Source organism: Quercus suber, unplaced genomic scaffold (assembly GCF_002906115.3).
Source record: "Quercus suber isolate HL8 unplaced genomic scaffold, Cork oak 2.0 scaffold_371, whole genome shotgun sequence".
NCBI lineage: Eukaryota > Viridiplantae > Streptophyta > Magnoliopsida > Fagales > Fagaceae > Quercus > Quercus suber.
This window is the reverse complement of record NW_027069823.1, coordinates 15,075-21,138: the sequence shown is the minus strand read 5'-3', so window position 1 is coordinate 21,138 and position 6,064 is coordinate 15,075. Positions and strand designations below refer to the sequence as shown.

The window sequence follows — 6,064 nt, the reverse complement described above, 5'->3', positions numbered from 1 at the left end:
ATTATGATTACCTTGAGATAGTAGGCCTTTTTAATTTCGGCGGCAGATGCGTCGACGTGAACGCCCAATACATCATAATACGCTGTCTCCTTCACCATGTCCGTTTCTTTAAACTTAACAGTTAACGCTACTGCATTAGATTTGAAAGATGTGAGAATTAACGGTGAGAGATGAAACGAAACGCGAATTTGGAAAGAAACTCTCACCTGACCTGAGATTCGATTTTCAAAGCTTCGCTGAGAGAGAGAGATACCTAATTTTTAGAATCTCATATATATATATATATATATATAACTGTATAAATTTGTAATAATAGTGTACTTGCTTCTTCTTCTTCTTCTTTTATCAAGATCAGAATATCACGTGATACGACGCCGTATTTGGCGGAATTGACGCCTTTCTTCGTGTTTTTATTTATTTATTTATTTATTTTGGGAAAGGATGATATAAATGTTCACCGAGGTGGTTGTTTATAATTATGTGGGGCGCACACGCGTCGCCACCTTTGCTTCGTGTCGCCGTGTTCGTTGCTGTCGGTTGGGTTTGTGTTAAAATAAAAATTAAAAATTAAAAAATGTGTACGTTCTCATTTCTCAGTCCCTTCTTTAAAAGATGGGAAAGTTGATATATTTGTATATTAGTACCAATTTACCCAATTACCCTTTTTTAAAATTTATTTATAGAAAACGACATGAAAGGACTGAACTTTGATAAATATGTGGATTTCTATCTTCATTAATCCCTCTTCTCAAAAAAAAAAATCCACTCATATACTTCATTCTCCTTTGTTGCGTGAGTCCACAACTGAACGTTACCTAGCTACATGAGAGAAACTCAATCTATATATCGTAAGGTCATGATGACTTCTTATCAGTTATGACTCTCTTTTCTTCTATTCCTTCTCCTTTCTACTATCTATTTCCTCTATAATGCCTTGTGCCCTTGTCACCTTTCTTTCCTCCCCCTCTACTTTAAACGAAATATTTACACTTCTATTAATAGGCATGGATGTCTAGCTACATGAATTCACTTTCAAGGATTTGGTGCCAAGTGTCACCATATCGATCTTAAAAAGGCTAGTTGTCATATGGTGCCAAGGATCTCCCATTACACCCAATAAAGGTTTCCACAATTTCTCCAAGCCACTATTATCATGTCATTCCCTTTACAAGTCACACCAAACCATAAGGAAAATGTGTCATGATCCCTATTCAAAGTCAAGCTTGTATGCACGTATTTTCTAAGTATGCATAAGTGATCCAGGTTCTGCCTTTCGACACGCAAGAAAGGAGAATTCATGATCATTCTAAGGTTATTAATGGAGTAATCAGACTAGATTTTTATGGTGTCAGACTCCTCACATTTCACTAAATTCTACAAGTACTCATCTATTATAATTTTACGTACGTCAAATGTATCCAACATTGCCAATGTCCAAATAATGATATTGTTTAATAGGTCATGTGGAAGATAGTTTACCCTCAAACTTCCTTTTACCAATTATTTTGCTTGTTTGGATAGTTTCTTTTTATTAATTTATTTAACTTAAAAATAAGTGGAACAAAAATGCAATTCTATCAAGGCAGAAGTAAAATTTTAAAAAAGTTGTACATGCCCAATAAATTGAATAAACTGTGACAAACAAGCCCCATGTCAAACAATAGAAACCCTCGCTCTCTTTTTCCTTTCCTTCTATTCATTTTCTATCCATCCTGAAAATCTCTCCTACCAAATGGGTTGATATTTCTTTTAATTAAACGACATGTAGCACTTTTCTCACCAAACTAGTAACTACTTGACCCGTAGCTTGGATTTTAACGAAACTCCTTTTGCCTCAGAAGTCACAAGGCCGCTTAATGCCACCAAATGCCCTACTGCCATTTGTACGGCTTGTTGCTACTTCTTGGTAAATGCTTGATGCTTCAACTTTTAAAAGGCTGAAGCTATCCCAAAACCCATTTTGTAAACCAAATGATTCTTTATCTTTTCATTCTGCTATTCTTTTGTTGGGCTTGTTGCTGCTACTTCATAAATGCTTGAAGCTTCAACTTTTAAAAGGAAGAAGCTATCCCATAACCCATTTTGTAAACCAAATGATACAAGCTTTTCATTCTATTATTAAGAACCAAAGAAGACTTTATTCGTTTTTCCTTTTTAGTAATCGAGAAGCACTTCAAAGTACAAAGATAGGAAAATTTAAAAAATAATAATAATTCTTTTTTTTTAGAGTAGGTTCCAAAGAATTAAAATCAACAAATGGTAGCTTAGATCTCGATGTAGCTTGGGCCAGTCCGATGGGCATGACCTACAAAATGACCACCACCACGGTATTGGTTGGGTACTAATTTACCCTTTGTTTTTTTTGGGCCATACCACTAATTTCATGGGCCAAACTATGAGTCCCCAAAGGGCTCATCTTTTGGTTGGACTCAAGTTTCCAAAACTGTTATCCTGGAATTAAAAAAGAAAAAGAAAGATAGAGTCATAGAGCCCACCTAAACAAAATACTAAACCAACTAGATTGTTAGTACTTGGATAACAATACAACGAGAATAGGCCTTTTTAATATTGGGCTGGGAAAGAGTAGACAAAATTCATGATCCTTGCCGTTTTCAGGATTGTAAAAGGCCAATTGGTCGAGCTAGTCCATCTGCATAATGTTTTAGTGGCCTCAACCAACTTGTATTGAAGAATTTCTACATGAGCCCACATAACTATATGGGTAGGACATGGACATGCTCATTTTATCCAATCATTTCATTAGTGGGTTTTGCTCAAGCTTCGTATAGGGTCCAGCCGAATTAGATTGGGTCAGGTCCTAGGTTTGCCATGCCCTACTCTTTCCAGTGTGTGTGTGTGTGTGTATTTATGTGTATTAATTTTTGCCCCTTCAAGTACGCCCGGACGATGGATTTAATGAACTTGAAGGACATGCTGAGGTCCCAAGTTCCATCCACACATCCACCCCACTTTCAATTCAAGGAATTTATGGGCTGTTTCATGCATAAGAAGTAGAATGGTTTAACCAAATGCTAGATAAGTTCTAATTAGCTAAATTGATAAAATCTTTTGTTGTCAAATAAAAAATCTAGAATTATAATTTAGTGTACATAAAAAATTAATTAATGTCTTAACTTGATAATAAAAAACAATTATTATAAAGTAGACATCATACGTTAAAATTCTATTGTGTCTTAAAATAAATAAATAAATAAAATCAAGACATCATTTTCTTTTATATATATATATATATATAAGTGTATTAATTTTTTTTATACATATCATATTTATAAAATAATGTTTTATACATATACTATTATCATCCTATAACGCTTGTCAATTTGTCTCTCTCACTATTCTTGCTGAGCCATCCTTTATTTTTTTTTTTCTTTCCATCTCTGTCTCGTCAATATCACTTCATTAGCGATGACAAAATGACGTGATCCCTCTTTGCTACAATACATGGAACAGAAAGTAGGCCGAATGAAGATGGGAACACATATGATTCGAACCCGTCCCACCTGTTGTTATTCCTTATCAGGTTTTGTGTAGAGGGGCCTAGCCTAAAACTTAACAATTGAGGGCCATTCTTAAGATCAGGTAACGTAATGTCACCAAAAAGCAATCATTATCAGAAAGTTGCTTTTAATCAAATTTTTAGACTAATTAATTCTTTTATTTCGTTACATTTACATCCTTCTAAGTTAACATTAACATTACGTACTTTATAATTCTATTTTTATCTTGTTACGTGTAGTCTAAACTCTAAAGTCTAAAGTATTAGTTTAATGAGTTCATGATAAACGACACTAATTAAGAAATGATCCTCTTACATCACCAGAGGTTATGATGATCAAACAAAGTAGGGCTTTCGTTTATTTTTAATCTTCTTGTCCATTGGATGAAGTAAAAGAGCAAGAAAAGGCAGCAAAGAAGTAAAGTAATGTGCATAAAATTTTACTACTAGTCTACTACCAGTGCCATTTTGCCAAGTACCAAGAAAAGTGTGAAGCATACAACAATGGGTAGGTAATAGGTTGGTAAGCAAGCATTAAGCTAAGGAAGAAGAAAACAATATTATCACTTTTGCTTTTTTTCACAACATTTTCAGAATATTAAGGGTCCTTTTAGTATTGTTGTTTAAATAACAGTTTTTATTATTTATGACTCCTACTTTGGTTAGTCAAAAAGACATTATGCATATATTCTCTCCTACTCCTACATGCAACACTAATGATTCTTCTTGCTTTTTGTCACCTCCAAGTCAGAAGCATTTCTATCAAATATTCCAAATTTGCTGAAGACTTCATGTCAAAAAGTAAGAAAAATTACTGTTCACGGATTACTGTTCATGGATTACTGTTCACGAATTACTGTTCACCTTTTACTGTTCACTTTTTTACTGTTCATGTTACTGTTCACTCCGAATTTTGCCTATTTAAGGGGGGCTATCCCTTAAGTTAGAATCAGAAGTTTTTTGTTGAATAGAAGTTTTTGGTAGAACTTTTTGTTAGAATTCTTTCTAGAGAGAGTTTTCCTCCTTAGAAGCCTTCTTTGAGAGAATTCTTTGTTATCTACCTTGTTCACCTACCTTGTTCACCTACTACTACCTTGTTCTTACAAACCTTGTAATTAGGACTAGTTCAAGTTTTGTAACTGTTGATCTGTTCTGAGATCTTGTATTCACTACTACTACTGTAAGTGTTTAACTCTACTTTCAATAAAGAAGTATTTTCAGTTAACTTTATGCTCATTATACTACTTGTTGCTACCGTCACCTTGGACGGATTACCGCCATACCGGACGGTTCTAAATTGCTTTCAAAAGATCCAAACATAGTCTTGCTTTCTAGAATACGAGATTGTATGTCTATAGGCAAGTTGGCAACAACACTTCTTAGCTGAGATTGGGTCTTAAGACTCAGTCTAGCAAAATCATTGCCCATTAAAGTCATTTTATCCTTTGAATGGATATCCTCTTTGCCAAAGAGTTGACTAATGTAGTTATCAAGGCGAACCCTAAGAGCCGCATTTTCCGGAACAAGATCATTTTCTGAAATAGGGTTGGTTTCAGAAACAGGATTGGCATAGAGGTTCATATAAGCCTCATTTTGAGCAGTAAGGTTAACAATGTGGATTTCTAGAGCTTGGAGGGTCTTTTCAAACAGGGAATAATGGTCTTTGGTAAAGGCAGCATAGAGATTATCAAGAATAAATTTAATGGAATCTGGTAATTCACTATAGACACCATTATGAAACTGTAAGGATCTGGATAAGACTTCCTGTAAAGCAATCATCATATCACCACTGGAATAAGTCATCGTTGCTGGGACAAATTCCTGAAGGGATGTTGATCCACTGGGTTTTATCCCAGAAGATGCGCCTTCATGCATTTTAAAAAGTCTTTCCGCTGGGAGCCTTTCATTTTGAGAATAGTCCTGTACAGGACCTTTTCCCTTGTTTTTCCTATCAGAGGAAGAGGGAGCCATAATAATCCACTTAGTAGTGGTATAAATATAAATATTATTATTATCCCACTTATTAGTGGTATCTATCCTCGCATCATTGTCAGATTCCTGCAAAGAATCATTAAGAATATTAGGAATATTGGTGATAGTAGACAATTTAGTACTACTATCATTACCTTGGAAATACAAACCCATCTGTGGTTCATGAACAGGATTATTAATAGAAAAATCACAAGACAAATCTAAAGCATTATTGATATCAATTTCAAGTTTTGAAGCAAATTCAAATTTCACTTTCTGTCCAAAAGGATCAGTAGTAATTCCATCATGTTCAACAAGAAAGAGATACAGAGCATTTATAAATGGCAATCCAAGATTTACTTTGTCAGTCATATTTTTTACTAGAATAGAAGGAATATTGAAACAAACATTATTATGACAAATATGAACATCATTCAATTCATATTTAATCTTCATTTGAGAACTATTAGCAGAAACCATTCTTTCAGTTGATTTTTCAAAATATTTAGGAGGAATCAATCCTTCCTGAATACAATTCTTATCAGCACCAGAATCAATCCTGTTATTTAAACAACA

General features: G+C 34.2%; 1 long non-coding RNA gene across 1 annotated transcript; it reads right to left on the bottom strand.

Annotated features, from left to right (window-relative positions):
- Positions 1-43: 43 nt before the first annotated feature.
- On the bottom strand, positions 44-1,402 carry LOC136061994 (uncharacterized). The gene is made up of 2 exons (XR_010623843.1): positions 207-1,402; positions 44-130 (listed from the first exon to the last, which is right to left on the bottom strand). It is a non-coding gene; the product is annotated as an uncharacterized LOC136061994 (long non-coding RNA).
- Between the last annotated feature and the right edge of the window lie 4,662 nt (positions 1,403-6,064).